A 19949-nucleotide genomic window follows, 5' to 3' on the forward strand; every position below is an offset into this window, starting at 1 on the left:
TTCATTCTTTTACAATAGGGAATGCATAATCTCTGAAGAGCAGAGGCAGAAGAATCCTTTTTATCTATTTATCCCAGTAACTTTTTTTCCCCATTTGGCTCAAGGAGAGGGTTGGATTATAACTCCTTTATTAGAGGTAGTCCTTCTGATGTACAGAAAAGTGCTATGCCTTCTGCCGGCTTCTTATGATGCCTTTGGAATTAAAAAAAAAAAAAAAGTCCCTTGATAAAGTTCAAACTTCTTTCCATGGCCATGTGACCTCCCTCTTCTCCCCTTGACCAAACTCAACTATACATCTGAGACCATGGAGTCCAGGCAAAACAGTATCAATCAGCCTACCTCATCCTAGGCAAGGCACAAAATGGCACAGAAAGGAGAACAGTGGATGGAGTAGGAGAGTAAAATGAGAACAACCAACAATTGTATCACACTGGATTTGTTTGCAAACAAAATTGGGTTATGGGAGAGTGTTTTTAAATGATGAGATATTACACCAATATTAGTTTTGTTATTGTTGTAAATAGTATTATTATCACTGATAGCAGTAAGATGAAGTCTCAGTAATATAATGTTCTGTATTCCAACTAAAAATTGAAAAAAAAAAAAAGTCAGAGCATATAAACTGCCAGATTGAGGCAGAGTCCTTCATAATTCAATGAGGTTGGTGTCCTGCTTAACGGAGCTGATACAGCCACCAGGGAAGAACATGACAGATTCCTTTTATTTCTGTACTTTTGCAATAACCATTCAACCTCCACCACTTCCCACTGTTCTGCTTCCTCTGTTTAGCTTTATTCATTCATAAATAATTTGTAAATTCATCAGTATGCTGCTACTTACTTGGTCTGTCATTCCTAGTTTCTAATAGATTTCCAGAGAGTAAAGGAGCAATGATTCATAATTGACAGACATTATCACAGATACTGAGTAAAGAGCGTAATTTTTAATAAAAGTTGAATCAAAGGTCTTGCTTTTTCTTCCCACCTTTTCTTTATAAAAGATGACTCTGGGCTTGAAGAATCTGCCCCTGATGCTGTGAGATTTACTGGACTTGCACTGGGAGGAATATTCATCCCCGATCCTACTGATGTTGGACTTGATCTATGTGCCTTACTTTGGCACTGGGATGTGATTGGATATAACATAGGCATGACTGAGCACAAGCTTTAAGAACCAGTGAAGATTTAAGAGCCAGCCATCTTGCTCTTTCTCTCTGCTACAAAAAAATTCATGTCTGAAATAGGGGCTGCTTCTTCAGCCTGAATCTTGGAATAAAGACAACTCATGTAGGAGAGAAGAGCTACAGCTGACCTGGAGCCATTACCATGTAACCAGAATGAGAAATGGACCGTTTTTGTAAGCCAATGAGATTTTTACAAGTGTTACTGCTTCATAACTTAGCAGAACCTGACTGACACAGTCAAAAGTCACACTTGAACTATGTAATAGTTTTTAAATAGATTTTCAGAAGGATAGTTTAAAAAATACTTCATTGGAAGGATTATCAAAACCTTAAATCATTTCTTTCCCTCCTATTTCTCCACAACTTTTAATCTACTCTTTGTAATATAGGCCTTCCTCCTCACTCATGATTTCTATCTCTAGAACCAAAAACATTTTACCCTCTGGATATTTTATAAATCTTATCTATGTCTTTGAATTACCTCACTATCTGCTTTTTCTGCTCCAGTCATAGGGTTGTAGAGTTGTATTGGAGAAGGCACAAAATTTTATATACCTAACTAATTACACGTTCTTTGTGTTCAAGTAAATATAGTGTTGGATGTATTTTTCATTTGCTCATTCTTTCCATTCTAAAAACCCCAGTTCTTCCCTGTGTACCAAAATTTAGTCTCAGAAGTAACTTTAAGGCAAAATTTCAAACTATTTATTCATTTATTTATAATTTTTTTAGAGAGAGAGAGAGAGAATGCACGTGTCCAACGCAGGAGTCCAACATAAGGCTCAATCTCAGATGCTGAGATCATGACCTGAGCCAAAATCAAGAGTCAGACTCTCAACCGACTGAGCTACCCAGGCGCCCCAAAACTTCAAACTATTTAATGGGCACTTTCCCAGGTATCTGCTTTTTTACCTCTGTATTTCAGCTGATTATTCCTTTAGCTAATCTTTGATATTTTTATTGTCAGAAAGCAAATTTATTTCTCCTATAATTAATTGTAGGCCTATAATTTCATTTTTTAAAAAATTCTTAGATATAAAGTTCAGAGAGCTGAATTAATTATATTGATCAATTTATGGTAAACTGTCATCATTGTTCCTTGCAAAGTACCTTTCCTTGTTTTGTTCTGTTCTACGATATCTTTTTCCTTTGAATGTCATTCCTCCTCCTGACCACAAGCATTTATTATAAAATGCTTTAAATGTCTTTTAAAAATATAAATTATTTCCCTCTCTCTCTGTCAAATAAATAAATAAAATCTTTAAAAAAGGTGGGGGGGCGCCTGGGTGGCTCAGTCCTTAAGTGTCTGCCTTCGGCTCAGGGTGTGATCCCAGCCTTATGGGATCGAGCCCCGCATCAGTCTCCTCCGCTGGGAGCCTGCTTCTCCCTCTCCCACTCCCCCTGCTTGTGTTCCCTCTCTCACTGGCTGTCTCTCTGTCAAATAAATAAATAAAATCTTTAATAAATAAATAAATAAATAAATAATTTCATTCATGCACATGTTTTTGATTTACATAAAAATGTTCTGTATCTCATGTTTTAAAGATACCGATATTGGTTAATGCATAGCTAATTTGTTGCTCATGACTCGTATATAAGTACCTGTGGTATGTGTCCATCCCATTTTACCTATTTCTTTATGAAAAATATATAAGGTACCTACAATATTTGCCATCAAAATCAACACCAAGATGCTTCAGCTTCTACATTTCTTTTGAAATCTGTGTGATGGGAGTGGTTATATTTTCAAAAGTGGCAATTTCCCAGTCATTGGGTGCATAACGTTTTACCCAATTGATCTACAGAACTTTTGTACCAATTTTTACTCTTCCATTTACCTATATTTTTGTTAACACTTAGAATTGCATACTAGCTAATTTTAACCTGTTACATAAGCATAAAGTTATATCTTTTGTTTTTTGTATCTCTGTGTTGAATATTGTTGATCACTATTTTAAAATCTTTTCAGTTCTAAATGTTTTATATTTTAGTTATGCTTTCTTCCTTAATCCAAGTTACCTAGTCTGGATTTTTCCCATTTCCAAATACAGTTTTTTAAACTATTTTTCTCTTAGTTCAAGTCTTATTTTATTTTGTCAGAGATCATAGGGTTATTGTACTGATTCTCTCCCATGTTTTAAGCTATGTTTTAAGTTCCATGTCTGTGGGCTATTTGGTAAACAGAGAGGGAAATCTTACTAATCACATTTTCAAACATTCTGGATTTTATTTTCTTACTGCTTTATTAGTTTCTGAGAGAACTGTGCTAAAACATTTTACTAAAAAGTTGATCTTTAATTTCTTACCTTCATCGCAGGTTTACTAGTTATTGTCATATATATTAGTAGACTATATTGTTACTAACATATATGGTAATAATTACTTATCATTCTGATCTTTTTTTTTAAATCACAAATATATAGTATTGGGACATTTTTTCATCTTATTTCTTATTTTCTCTTAACCACATTTTCTTTTTTTTTCCCTTCCTATCTTTATAAGGATTTATTTTTTAATTTAATGGTTCAAATGTTGTATGTTTAATTCTACATTGTTCTGGTGATTTGGGATAGCCAACACTCATCCATTTATCCTTGCATGTCATTCAATTGTTACTTTTAACCATAATGTTAGGAAGGTTGGATCCTTTCAATTCTGGTTCTAAGTTTATGGTAATTTTTTTTTTTTTTAAGTTACTTGATCCTCTTTATTTTTTATATTCCTTAAATTGTTTTTCTCTTTTCATTTGATTCCTTCAGAGGTCTTCACACTATATTGTCTATTACATGGGCTAAATTCAGTTTGTAGCCTATTTTGATGTACATCTGAGCTAAGAATATATTTCTATATAATTTAAGTGTTGTGAAAAACAAATGAAGAAGAATATACAAGCAACCTTATGTGACTTACAAAGCCAAAAATATTTAATACCTTGCACTTTATAGAAAACATTTACAAATGCCTAGATTACTTTATCTGAGAATAATTTCAAAGAACATTTCTCTGTGGTAAAATTTTGAAGGCCTTGTCTGTTTGATAATATTTAACATTTCATTTTCACATTTAAATGATAATTTAGGTAGATATATAATTCTATGTTAAAATTTCTTAGGTTTTTTTCTTTTAATAGTTAAAAATTTTTACTTCATTTTCTTGCATCTGTGTAGCTGATGATAAATACTGATGTTAATCTGATGCTTGTTTTGGGGGCATGTAATCTGCTTCTTTTTCTTGGAATTTTTTCAACTCTTCAAATCATTTTTGATATTTAAAAATTTTTTTATTTAATTTATCTAGTCTCTTCTCATTTGATGGTGTGTTTTTAATCTCTTCAGTATAATATTCTTTGAGACTGTACAAATTTGGGGTTTTACTTTTAAAAAAAATCAGGGATATTCTCAGGCATTATTTCTTCAAACGGTACCTCCACTTTCGGAGAAAAATACCTTGGATGAGCAAATTATATGATAGAAAAAAATACTACCTCATCATCTAAGGTATTCTAGAGCCAGGGGTCCAGGCATGGTGGTTTTAAATGACTAACACGTTTAATTTGGCCCTTTATCTGTTTCAGTGAGATATTGTGATAATCCAAACCAGAAAATGCTTTCTGCTCTCTACCTATCCAAATTTCATCTATACAAAAATATTCTATGACTTCCCTTTTCAAAGAGATTATTCTAATTACTCTATAATTTGATATATATAATTATTCTCTAATTGATTTATGTGTTGATTTTGCCTTGCTGTAATATCCATAAATCCTCAGATCGTGTCAAATATGTACTTACTTTTCTCAGTAACTGGATCAGTCCTTGATATAAAACAGGCATTTGAGGAATGGTGATAAATAATTATCTGATTACCATTAATGAAATACCATAAGGTGTATTAGTCTATGGATCACAACTTGCCAGAATATAAGGATCTAAGTGGGAAGTTATATAACTTTATTCTGAGGTGCATACTGAGAGTATTCAGTTTTTCATGTACTTATTTTTACAATAAATATCCTTGATGACACCAGACTTGATGATCTGAGCCTAGGGCTTTTATATCAAACAAAAATACTTTGTACTAGGCTTAAAACATAGATTAGTTTGTCTATTACTATTGGTAGGTGTTATTACATTTTAACAAAAACTAAACAGAGATATTGATTTCTTGGAATTTCACAAACCAAGCCTAAGAAGTGATTCCAGAAAATTCTTAGGGCCAAATTAATTTATTATGAAGCAGGTTTTTTTTTTTTTTTTACTTGAAATCACTGAAAAGGTATCAGACAATCATTACCCTGAACTTGTGTGCAAAAGCGCATGTGTCAATACCAATATGCATTTCCCCAGAAAGGAGTGTTATAGCATTTTAGGATTCTCCAAATGGTTTCTCACTCAATTAAAACTGAAGAACTCCTATTTTAATGTTTTTACAGAATTGCATTATATCACAATTTGAGAAGTTAATGGAGGACACAATCTTGAATAATAAGCATGGAAGAACATTTAACCCCTGGAGGCCGGTAGTTTAGAGTTCAAGCTGCACTCAAACCTGGTAATGTTAGGACACCTTTGATGAAGTAAAAGGTTAAAAAAAAAAATCTTCCTTGGATTTCATCAAAATCTAATAATAAAACTCTGACCAGTATTCTATAAAAGCTACTACTACTGCATACCTAGAGGGATTCGGATGGCATCGAAAGATGGGTAACTACTATCATAAAAGACTATCACAAATAGGTTAAGAATGAAACATGATTAACTATAACTGAAGAAGGGATAACCTATGTACAATGTAGGAGAGGAAATTTTTTCCTCTACCCTCCTAGATTGTACTGGCCAGTCTATTACTTAAGTTGATATAAAACAGATTAACAGAAGAAAAATAAATTTAGTTTCAAACATATAGGAGCCCCACAAAGACTTGAAGGGCTCAGTGACAGTCAAGTAAGTGAGGCTTACATGCCACCCTGAGCTAAGGAGAAGGAAGTAGGGCTCTAGGGCTTCAAAGGGAAGGAAGACAATTCACAGGAAAATGGGGAGAGCAAATGGTTGGTAAACAAATGCTTACCATGCCCTGCAAAGAAATAGGAGAGGGAGAGAAATTTGAAAAACAAAAACAAAACACACACACACACACACACACACACACACACACACACACACACCCCAGACTCTACTGAGCTTCCCCCTACTCTCAGCCTACCATACTCTTTTCATTTATCTCTGGTGATAGCTGTCTTCCTGGACCAGGCCCTCTATCTCAAGTCTTAGAGGCAATTAAGGGGGAAGTGAAAAGTTTTTCCTGTGTCTTTGTGCCTTGATTGTCTTCAACTCAAAATAATCCACATGCCAAAGGGGTACATTTTGTGGAGCCTAGTTCTGAAATCTCTTCTAATGGTGTGGATTACCTACCTGTCTCTCTGTCTCTCTTTCTGTCTCCCCTATGATTGCTGAGAGCTCTCCTAGTTATTCTGGGAAATTCAGGAATGGAATTTTAAGTACTGCTATGTCATAAAGATTCCATTTACTAGGATGAGAAATATGTTTGAACATTTCAGAAGTGAGCAAGCATGTTATTTTAATTTGCTAAAATCCCAAAGCACCAATAGTTGAGCTTCTGTCACTGAGATGGTCATAACATTGTAAGGGAGGGAAAAAAAATCCTTTTCCTCTACCCATCTTAAATTCTCCAGCTGGAGATTAGACTGTAAATTAGACTAACAAAATACAGATTAACAAGAGAAACAAACATAAGTTTATTGACATGTGCATCCTGCATATATACATTGGAACACCCATAAATGAGTAACCCAAAACTGTGGGTAGAATTTAGGCTTATATATCATCTTAAGCTAAACAAAGGAAACAGAGACTTGGGATTTCTGGGGAGGAGAGGCAGGCTGTGGGAAGATGACCAAGAAAAGTATCATAAACAAGGGTTTTTTAATAAGGTTGGTTATGCAGATTTCAATTGGTGCCTTCTCCACTAATTCAAGTTATTACGAGCCCTCTTCTTCCTGGTGTGGGTGAAGGATACATCTTTACAAATGGAAATTTCCTTTATAAATGGAAATTTCCTTTACAAAAGGAAAATATGTGACCTGTTTTTAGAGCTTTTCCTGCATCTGCTGGTTCTCAAAGGCCTAGCTCAAAATAATCCGTATGCCAAAAAGATATGTTTTGGGGTAGCATAATCTGGTACCCTTCAAAATGTTAGTCAATACTTCCACTCACTAAAAACTCCATAAAATAAGTGAGTATCAATACTAATACCACATGTCCCTCTAAAAATAAAGTTTTATAGTTCTATCATTAATTCTGATTAGTTCTTAGCGTATACTTTAAACAAATGTCTTTGTGACTAGAGCTCTAAATGCAAAGATGAAGCAGCTCCTAATATAAAAAAGCTCAGTTTATAATCAAATTTAGCTTTCAAACTCATAAAACTCTAGCTCACTGTATGTATTGCATCAAAGGAAGCTGAGCACAGATAAATGGTTATTCTCTCATTTCTCTGGCCTTCACTGATTAATCATGGTGATTCTCTGTGGTGATTCAGGGGGTTGTGTGAAATGCAATTCTAAAGAAGAGACATAAAGGTCTGTCAGCTGGAAAGACAGTGCACCCTCAAGGCAAAAAACGAAAGGATTGAAGGTACCCTAACTGTAACTATCACTTGAGATTTGCTCCTCCGAGGGAAGCTAAATTTCTTGACATAAATTCTAAGTGTAAAATGGATACCGTCCTAAAGTTTTTAAGCATGCCCCACTGAATACTGATTTTATAGGCCCTTCAGTGCAAATCCTCTTCCCAAGGCATGCATACAGCTTGTCAGAAGTCTGAAGGAATACACTGGTGACTAGATGAAAATAGAATAGTCTTGTATATTTTCCTAACTTTTTGATTTTGAACGTCATGTATCCTTAGGTGAGTGTTTTAAACATGCTCACTCACACAGGTGCACACACAAGCACACAACACAGAAAGATATGGCCAGCAATTCACTCATTTGAGTTGCTGTGGTTCATTAAGAAACTTAATCAAGGCAGAGGGGTAAAAGGCAATGTTATGAGCTGAACTGTACCTCCCCACCAAAATTCACATGTTGACGTCCTTGTTGGGCTGGCAGAGAAAAAGGGGCCAAGACACCCAAGATGGCCGACTCTCCCGCCAAGATTTAAACCAAAACCTAGGCGGGAAACCGAAACTCGTCCTACCGACTTTCCTCACCCCGCAGCAGTACCCAATAAAAACGTGCCGCGACTCTCCAAGACAGACTTTCCCCACCCCCAGCAGTACTCGATAAAAACCCTCGCTGCTTTGCCCTGGGCGCGACTTCCCTGACTCACCGCTCTTTCCTGAGTCGTGGAACCTCACCCGAGGGTGCTTGCAATAAAGTTCATCCCTTGAACCATGTTTGCCTTGCGGTCTTGATTTCACTGGCGAGGAGAAAAACCTAACAGTCCTAACCCCCAGTACTTCGGAATATAACTATATTTGAAGGCAGGTCATTAAAGGGACAATTAAAATGAGTTGGTGGAGTGGGCTCTAATCCAATCTGACTGGTGTCCTTTTGAGAAGAGAACATTTCGACATACACGGAGACAACAAGGATGTACACAGAGAGGAAACACCACGTGAGAACACCACCGAAGGTGGCCATCTGCAAACCAAGGAGCAAGGCCTCAGGAGAAACCAAACCTACCAACACCTTGGTTTTAGACTTCCAGACTCCAGAACTGTGAGAAACTAAATTTCTGTCATTTAAGCTACCCAGTCTGGTATTTTGTTCCAGCAGCCCTAGCAAACAAATATAGGCAGAAAAAAAGTAAAGAAAAAAAACATGAGGTTTTGTATTAAGCATTCCAATTATTCTCTAAGGCACTCTGCTGTGCTTAGGTGATAAACAATTACCTTCAAAAGTGACACTGTTGTATAGCTCAGCAAAACCTAGTATATTGTTAATAAATTTAGGGTATTAACTAATTCATCTGTTTATTCAATCATAATTGTACATGAGCAATTAGCATATTTATGTCTAAGCCATATTACCTGGTCTGAAGGAGTTTATAGTATAATTCTATGGATAAACATAACCAAAAAGTAATATATAGGCTGAGGATATATGAGCAATATAAGACAGGCAAAGTTAAAGGACTACACAGAAGAATATACATACAAATAATTTACTTAATAATCAATACCACTTTTTAATCTGTTATACCATAACAGGCACTGAGTTAACCCCTTTAGGTTCACATACTCATTTAATAGTCACAAGAATTCTGTGAGCTGGGCATTAATATCTCTAATAATTTAAACTGAAATTCAGAGATTAAAGAAATTGCTCAAGACCACACAGATACTAAATGGCAAAGAGAATGTGAACTAAGGTTGATCTGGTAAAAGAACCTGTGTTTTGGGGGTGTCTGGATGATTCAATCGGCTAAGCATCTGCCCAGGGTCCTGGGATGGAGCCCCTGTCTGGGCTCATTGCTTGGCGGGAATCCTATTTCTCCCTCTCCCACTCCCTCTCCCTACCACTCTCCCTGCTTGTGCTCTCTCTCTGTCAAATAAATAAATAAAATCTTAAAGAAAAAAAAAAAAAAGAACCTGTGTTTTAAATACCATGGTATCTAGAGATTCAATCTTCCAATGCTTAAAATACCCCTAAGAAAACTTAAATATTTTTTTCAGATACTTCTCAGTGCCTTAATGTGAAAAACAAAAGGCAAATTTATTAATTTGCTTACTTCACCCTGTGATTGTTATTTATGTTTATTCCTAAATAGTTTGTCATCATTAAATTATGCTAAGAGCAGGAAAAGATGGTCAAGTTATTCTTGTTCAAATCTCTTATTTTCAGTTGAGAAAAGTTACACGAGTCATACAGTGTTATGAAGCCAGAGGGCGTAAGACTGTGCTGTTCCATGTGCCAGTACACGAACAGTTTGCTACTATTTTATGATGATATATGCTTGTGACAGAATGTTTAAAAAAAATAATAATTCACAGCTTCCTTCCTTGAGAAAGTTTTGCTATAGAAATCATCAGTAGAACTGCAATACTCTGTTTAGTGGCTTAATTTGTTCAGGAAGCTAGAGTCTAATCTCATTATGGAGAATTAACAGTCGCAAACAGAAACACTTTACAGACTACATTTTGAATATCATTTGAAGACACACGAATGGAATCTTTAGTTCCTAATTTAGCTTCTCTTCTTTTTCTTGCACTAGATAAAGATGAAGAAAAGACCTGACTTCAAATTATAGTCCTTAACCTTATTAGCTACATAAGCTGTGTAAATCAATTAAATGTTTTAAATTAAAATTTTCCATATCTACAGTGAAAAAAATAACACTTACCCTACTTATACTCTACCAGGGAAATTAAACACCATTTACATAAAATGTGACACATAGTAGGTACCCAACAAAGTAACTAATACCAATATGTAAAGTCTATGAAAGAAAGTTTATTTAGAGCCCATTTATCTGATTTAATTTATGACAAAGTTAGTTTACTAAAACACATAAATTTTTGTCCAGAAAAGATAATGGAATCACTAGAATACTTAGTATTCCAAGAGCAATAGCAGTGGCAGGACAATATTAGAAACAATATTGGTGGGGTTAATTGTTAAAACAACCAGAACAAAATGCATTTCCACTCTTGTTATTTATAAAAGCAACAATAAAAATGATGGGAATTCTCTTTCCAGCACTGATTGAATACGTTTTTATTGATTTACCCTTCCTCTGTAAAAAGTTCTAAAAAACAGAAAATATTATATATTCAAAATATTTTTCAGACAGTGGATGACAGCATAAGACTGTAATACCTGAGAGTCGAAAAGTAAACAAGAGCCTTAAATTTGCAACAGATTTTTGCCTGGAAGCAATTTCTGGACAATGATTCCATGAGAATGCTCGTAAGTGGAAAATGGCAGTCTCAGTGAGTTGAGGAGACAAGAGATAAGAGTTCAGAGAAAATGACCTAGCTGGAATTTATAGAAAGGATCTTTAGAAAAGGAGGAGCTATGCGGAAAACAACCTGTATAGGATCCCCCTGGAGCTTTGACTGTGAAGCTCCAAGAGCCTGGGTAAAAAACAATCAAAGAATAGTAAACGAAGCAATTCTGAGAGCTCAAACAGAGTTTGAAAATACCTGACTTCCAACCTGTCAAAATGGCCAGTCCTTGTTGCATATTAAGAGCAATTGGGAGAGAGCCTACCAATGCCATGCCTTAGTGGCTATCTCTATCTCTAAAGTAAGGAATGTACTAGAATGCCTTTAAAAACTTGAAAACAAGTTCATCAAGGATTGAGCCAATAGGTAAGTAACTTTACCTGATAGAACAAAGCTCAACATTCTTTAAAACAATACTATAAAATCAAACACACAACAATGTAAGGCATTGGAATGGAATGACGATTCCTGCGTTCAATAAAAAATTACTAAGCAATCCAAGAAGCAGGAAAATGTAACCCAATCCAGAAGAATAATTAGTAAATAAAAATAGATTCAGAAATGTTAGCAGTGGTAGATCTGACAGAGTAGGATATCAAAAGAGCTATAACAATTCGTTCAATAATTTATTTAGAGGACATCGTAAATATAAAGGTGATAGAACTAAGGGAAATTCTAGAAGTAAAAACGCAATATCTGAAATGACAAATTCACTGGATGAGATTAACCTCAAATTAGAGACTGCAGAAAAAAGATTAGTGAAACTGAAAATAGAAAAATAGAAACTGTCAAAACTGAAGTACAAAAAGAAACAAGAAAAAGGTTGAAAAATACGAAGATAACCTTAGTATCTATTGGAAAATATGAAGTGGTTCAGCATGCCTCTAATGAAAGCCCCAGAAGAAAAATCATGTACAGTAAGTAGATCGTATACTTGTAGTTGTAATGGCCAAAGATTGCCCAAATTTAATGAAACTTTTAAACACATAGAATGAAAAAATTCAATAAACCTCAGGACAGATAATCCCTAAGCATACACACATAAACCTACCCAAACAAGCCATATCACAATAAAATTGCCTAAAAGCATTGATAATGACAAGATTTTAATAGCTTCCAGAGAATAAAACAAAGGATATTCCAGAGCTTTCTGCAAACCTGCAGAAAATACATTAATAATACACATACTGAATATTTAATATATCCCTGATACTTATCTAAGTACTTTACATGTATCAACTCATTTAATCCTCAGTATAATTTTGTGATACAGCAAACAATTTCATCACCCCTACTTTATAGATGGGGAAATTGATGAAAGGTGAGGTTCAATAACGTACCAAAGTATGCATACCTCATAATATATATTGCCTATCAAATAATTAAGAGATTTAAAAAAAGCAACAAAATCAGTATTTTCAACTGTCCTTCTGCATTCTTCCAGAAACTCAACTTTTTTCTCTAGAGCTTTTTTCTAGTGCTTTCTTTTAGGGGCTTTGAAATGATAGAAACTCATCTGTGCTAGCTGAAAAAACAAGAAGAAAATATTTAAGGCTCTATTTTGTGTTTTATTTTCTCTAGTGTCAGTTGTTAGAACTTTATCTCAGGAGGAACCAGAACTTAAAATGTAAGGCCATCTGAAACTTGGCTCTTCCTGGAACATCTGCTCCCATCTTCCTGGTCTCTGCAGATTTTACTTTTTCCTATTTTTCCATTCACAGAGTGGAAAATGCTTGTGCTTATCTCCTAGGTGTGTATGTTACATTTCTAGTACCTTCAGAAGCAGCCTCTTAACCCTAATCACAATTTCCAAGAAAAGATAATCTGATTGGTCCAATTTGGGTCAGGTAGGACCCATCCATGATTGAGGTGTGGAGATGGTATTTGAGCTTACAAGTGAACTGTATGGAGAGGAAAGACTTCAACAAATTGCTGGGTGGATTACAGACTCATAAAACGTAGCCTCTAAATATAGTAATAAATTCGTGCAGTCAGCACAAATCCTTGAAAATACCATTTTTCATGTGGATGGATGTAAGAACAGAGTAGGTAAGGTACTCTTCTGGAGCTTCAGAGAACCAGGGGCTCAACCTCCTGGTCACTAATCTCATATGGATCCATTAGAATTTCATGATCTCTCATGATTTCTCCAAATAATGATAATGAATATTGGTAAATTATGTCCTCATGAACTCACTTAGAGTGGTCAGAACACACATCTCTGTTTAGTATTTTGAATTTCTGTGTCAATGTTTATTTGGGTTACATGGAGCTGTAGTTCTGCCCTTCATGACAGAAGACACTCAGAAGCCATAAGTTACTAAGAAAGCAGTTTTCCAAAACATGTTTTAGAAAGCATTAATCAGAGACGGACTCTTTAACAAAAATAAGCCAGAGAATAACTATATAGGATATAATCCCCTCCTGAAGAAACAAAAGGCATATTAGTACACAATAAAGCTCTATCAAGCCCTGTAGCCAAGGAACCTGCTTCACATTTTCTGACCTACAATGTTCCTTTTTAGCAATAGAAAAATAATGCAAATATAAGCAAAACATTTAAAAATGGTGGGTTGAGGGGTGGATAATTTATTGGTTCATGTAACCAAATATGGGAGGATAAATTGGCTAAAAACAATTATATCTGTTAATAACCTGACATTAATGACATTGAATTTCTGCCTCTTTCTCTGTCTCTCTCCATCATTACTTCTCTATGCTTAATTCTCTAAGGGCAACTTCCCCCAAAAGAATTGGATTAAATATTTACTGACTTGAAAGCAACTCTTCAAAGAAGACAAATGCTAGGAGAGGTTGTTAACTAGCCTGGTTTGACCTATGAGCCTATTCCTAGACAATCCACAGTATCTAGGAGATGGGATAATTAATTAGCATATCCTCGATTTCCTGCTCTATTAGTCTGGCTAGGCTATACTATCTGGAATAACAAACGACTTTAAAATTTCAGTGGCTTAAAAATAATAACTTATTTCTTATGCATACCATTGTCCATCGCCAGATTAACTATAGCTCTACTCTATGTCATCTTTAATACAGGACCTAAACTGACTAAGTAGCCTCTGTCTGGAATACTTACAGTGTCATGACTAGAGAAAAGAGGCATGGAATACCATATACTGGCTCACTAGACAGGATACACATTACTTCTGCTCACATGCCATTGGCCAGATGAGTCCCACGGCCAAGCCTGGTACTGAACAGAGAAGCATAATCTTTCTACAGGAAAAAAGTAGAAGATATTTGCAAGCAATAATATGGTCTATCACAATTAACTTTCTTTTACCCTTCTTCCTCTCCTATATTCAGAATGTCACTAATTTGGCTGACAGAGCAGCTTCTATGTGGAACACTTCTCATAGCATGCAAGAGAGAAGCATACAACACACTTAAAAGTTCCCCCAGGAAAATCCATTCACATTCCATTGGCCAAAGCAAGTCACATTAGGAAGCCTGATACGAATAGAATAGGAATGAGAAATGATTATGCAGAGAAGAATACGAGCATTTTTAATAAAAAATATAATTTATCATACCCGACTCCCATTTGTTAAGGGGATAGATACTATGTGTGGTAGTCCCAACAAGACTGCCGTTTGTGGTAAATATTTGTCTTACTGATAATGTGTTTAAATAAATTCTAAGTAAATTGAGTCTAGGAACCGCTGAAAACAGGATCTTTTTCTCGGCAATTTGCTACCACATAAGCATATGAAATAAAGTGGCACCATGATAATGATATCTACATAATCTAACCCCAAATTGCCCAAGTTATTGTCCTTGAGACCTCTTTACATGCCAGGAAATACCATTATGGAGATAGTAGTTCAACACTGGGAACTTAAGTGGGACAGTAGACCCATAACATTCACCAGAAATATCTCCTGAGAAATCTATAAATTTTAAAACTTAGTTGTAAAACATTTCTCACCAAGCTTTCTCCATATTATATTTCCATCGATAGTCATATATTGTCTTTGCCACAGTCCAACACCCCTTCACATTCATCTAAAGCTCCATTTTTTGAAAATTTTCTTTTCTTATAAAAATACTTCATATTACAAGAGTTACTACATTTGGCATGAAAAAACAGTGAAAAGTCACATTGTTATTTTTTCTGTCTATTTTTTATTTGCCATTTTAACCACTTTAACTGTACAATTCAGCGAAATCAATTATTGTGCAACATCACCATTATCTCTTTCCAAAACTTCATCACCCCAAGTAGAAACTCAGTAACGTTAACACTGAATAATGCTTCAATGAACATTGGCATACAAGTATCTGTTTGAGTCCTTGTTTTTAATTCTTTTGGCTATATACACCTAGGAATGGAATTGTTGGGTCATATGCTAATTCTGTCTTTAGCTCTTTGTGGTACTTTTAAACGGTTTCCACAGTGGCTTCACCAGCAATGCACAGAGTTCCCATTTCTCCACATCCTCATGTTGCTTAGTTTTTAATAGCCAAAGCTCTTACCATGAATACCAGTCTCCTGTCATGCAAGATTCAAATTCACACTTTGGAAATGTTACAAATTATATATCATTACTCATTTATGCATCTCTGAAAGTGCTAATGTTATTTTCATTAATAGTAATGATAATGATAATAATAGTATCAATATACATAAAGGGTTTACTCTAATCAAAAACATTGAAAAAGTAGCTTAGACTGTTGAAAGACACTGACTCTGACAAAGTAATTCCTTTATGGGCTTTCCTGGATCGGGTCCCAAAAATGCATCAAGTAACTGATCTTAATTTGCTTTTTTTCAAATAGATTTTCTGCCAAGGAAAAAGATATTCATCCATTCTAAATCATTAAATGAGCTCTCTGGTATGAATGAGTCCCTTGAGAGTTGGGCAAGGCAATGCATCTCTATTTTCTAACACGTGATTGCCCAGTACATCTAAGAGTCACAGATCTAAGAGGAAGAAAAGGGAGTGAATTCATATTCATTGAGCTCCTACTTTAGGAAATTCCTCATTTAATTTTTACAGTGGCACTAAGAGCTGGGGAGACAATATGGAGTAGTGAAGCACCTGGACTCTGGGCTCAGATTAGCTGCGTTCAACTCCTAATTCAAATCTTGAAGTTACATCACCTTTATTTAGCTCCTTTTCACCTTTCTTCCTTCGTTCCTTCTTTCCTTTCTTCCTTCCTTCCTCCTTTCCTTCCCTTCCCTCTTCCTTTCTTCTTTCTTTTACCCGTTCCTTCTTTTGCCTGCTCGCTCTTTCTCTTTCTTTCTTTATTTATTGAGCATCAAATTGTGTGTCTGGGGTGATCAGAAATGGCATAATTTCTGTCCCTTGGAAACTATACACTATTTGGAAATATAAATAAATATATATATATATATATATATATATGAAAATGCTATAAACAAAAAAATAAAGCATGGAAAGAGGTTACAGAGTTGCCAGTTTTATTACCTGCAAATGGTATATTAATAATACCTACCTACCTCAAAGAGCTGCTGTGACAAGTCAGAATTAAATGAATCATATAAAGTGCTTATCAGAAAGCTTGACTCACAGGGAGCGTTACAAGGTGATGAAAAAATTAAGGTCCAGGTGGGTTAAGTACTTAATCCAGAATCACTTGGTTAGCAAGTGCAGCACTAGAATTGAAATACAATTTACCTATTCACAAACATCTTTCCATCACACTATGCTTCCTTCCTGAAATTCTAAATGTTAAGTGACAGAGAGATACCAACACTGGTGCATTTCCTAAGAAGTACCTTTCCTCTATCATCAGCAAAGACATGTTTCTCATAAATCATGTAAGTACCATGAAACGGGAGTTGACATGAGTCACTTTCATATTTGGAGTAAAAAACAACATATTTCTTAAATGAAGAGTTCAAAATAGGAAATTTTATAAAATCCCTTCTTCTTATAGTCTTTCATTATCTAGAACAATAATATCATAAGATCCTTGAGTTTGAGTTCCAAGGAAAAGTTATCTATCCATGAAAATCAAATATCTCTCTAGGCCAGTTTGAGTTATGACCAGAATAAGAATTTGGTGACCTCACAAACTACTTTGCTATCAACAAGCCCTACCCAGAATATTTGTTCAGAGTACAGGGAATTGGAAGACATTAGAAGCCATACCCACTGCTACGGTTGACAATGGGTCAGGTATATACACTTAATCCCCTAGCTTCCTTGGATTTCTATATATACCAGGTGACAGTGTATTTCAGTTTGCCTGGTTCATGTGTATGTTGGTTGTCCTGCCATAATTACTAATATACCCTTCTTTTCCTATTAAAACCATCCTTCTTTGGATAATAAATTACATGTTCACCCTGCATAAAAGCATTCAGGCAGAGAGTAGGTAACACTCTCTAGTGTTAGAACTTCTCAATGAATAAATTTTACTTTGGGTTATTTAAGTTCTGAAAGTTAGTAAAAAATCCACCCTTTCGGGTGCTTTGTAATTTGATATGATGAGATTCAGTTTGAGAATTCACATCTATTGACTTACAATGAAACTATTAATAGTACTTGTCCATTACTTTCTTTTTTTAAAAATAAATATTTATTTTGAGAGAGAGAGCGAGAGAGAGCATGCACGTGAGTGGGGAGAGGGGTAGAGGAAGAGGGAAAGGGAAAATATTAAGCAGACTCCCCACTGAGCGCGGAGCCCAATGTGGGGCTTGATTTCATGACCTTGAGATCATGACCTGAGCCGAAATGAAGAGTTAGCCACTTAACCAACTGAGCCACCCAGGTGTCCCAACACTTCTCCATTATTTTCTATGCTCAATTCCACATACCTACATTACAACTCAATAATTGATTGTCTATATAAATGTAAAAACAAAACAAAAAAAAACCCACTGTCTCTGTAGTGGTATTTCAGATCAATAAGGAAAGTTTTACAAATAAGGGTTTTGTCCCCTTCTTGAATGAGAAAAACAAAAAACAAAAAACAAAAAGCAAAACCAAGTAAGTGTGTTCAATAGAAGTAATACTGATCTAAAAGGTGGGTGAGGATTATTGTGCTTTCAGACTTAAATGGCTTTAGCTGCTTTGTTTTCTAACTGCAAACTGGTAAACAGATTGAAAAGACATAAAAAATAAACACAATCTCATAGCAGGTGTTTGTTGGTCATACAAAAATATTTTAAAGAAGCTTCAACTCACATTATCTTCTTTGGTATCTAGTGAAACAGCAAAATAAACAAACTGTTAAAATACCCTTTGGTTTTGCATCAAGGAATGGACAATTATCTTGAGTAAAAACACACATTTAAGCTTGTCCAAAATTGGGATGGTTTTCTCAGCCAACTGGGTTTTAGAAATCAGAGCTTTGAACTCTGAGGAAAAATTAAACTTCTTAACTTGGCATTTGGAGTACACACTTTGGCCCTGACTACATGCTATCCCCCTCCTCAACTTCTTTACTACAACCAAATTCAACTACCTGGACACCAGAAAAGCTGCTCCTTCCTGTCTTAATGAATTTGTTCATACTGTTCCTTCCACCTATGGTGGTTTGTCTTTCCATTGCAATAACTTTGAATCCCATCTAGTTTTAACTGTCAACACTCCCAAATGAATTCAATTTCTTCCATCTTTAAATATGTATGGAGTAGTTTCTTTGAACCCCTCTTTCAAGTTTATGTTGCAAGCATTTATGTATTCATCTGATTTTTTAATAATAGATAATAAGTTTCTAGAAGGCAAGTTTCATATTTAATTGATCTTTTGTAACTTACTAATACCACAATGATTTTTGCATAAATGTCATGTCCAATGCAAGTTTGTTAAAGAATAAATAGAGGAAGGAAGAAAAAGTAAGGAAAGGAAAATGAAAGGGAGAAAGAGAAATTATAAATGCCATGTTTCCAATGTATTAAAACATCTCTTATTGTGTCGTATTGGCAAACCATAGTGACACACCTCATCCCCCAAAATGATAAAACATGTACCCTTTTTGAAGTATGTGTTGTGTGTTAATCTATATAAAGACCCACTGGCATGTATTAACACTTTGTAGGGTTATTATTTGAGATAGTTGGCAACATCTTACATCAAAGTTACTCAAAGTGGTAGTGGCTTGGTGTACTGGCATGGGCACACATTTTCACTCAGAGAATTCAAATCTCAGATCACCCACATATAAGGCACACTTAGTCAAATTATTTTATCTCTTGTAACGAAAATTTCCAATTAGCATTGAGTAATATTCCATTGTTTGGCTATATCACAGTTCATCTATTCACCTACTGAAAGGCATCTTGTTTGCTTCCAAGTTTTGGCAATTATGAATAAAGCTGCTATAAACATCCATGTACAAATGTTTATGTGTACATAAGCTTTCAACATCTTTAGGTAAATGCCAAGGAACATGATTACTGGATCATATGGTAAGAGTATGTTTAGTTTTGTAAGGAACTTTTTTTATAATAATTTTTATTATGTTAGTCACCATACAGTATATCCTTAGTTTTTGATGTAATGTTCCATGATTCATTACTTGCGTATATAGTTTTGTAAGGAACTTAAAAACTGTCTTCGAAAGTGGCCGAACCATTTTTCATTCCCACAAGCAATGGATGAGAGTTCTTGTTGTTCTACATTCTCACTAGGATTTGATGTTCTCAGAGTCCCAGATTTTGACCATTTTAATAGGTGTGTAGTGGTAGAGTTCTAATTTGCATTTCTCTGATGACATATGCTGTGGAACATCTTTTCTTTTCATATGCTTATTTGCCATCTGTATATTTTCTTTGGTGAGGTTAAGGTCTTTGGCCCACCTTT

This window comes from Ursus americanus, chromosome 24, assembly GCF_024610735.1.
Source record: "Ursus americanus isolate L20-20 chromosome 24, mUrsAme1.1.p, whole genome shotgun sequence".
Taxonomy (NCBI): domain Eukaryota; kingdom Metazoa; phylum Chordata; class Mammalia; order Carnivora; family Ursidae; genus Ursus; species Ursus americanus.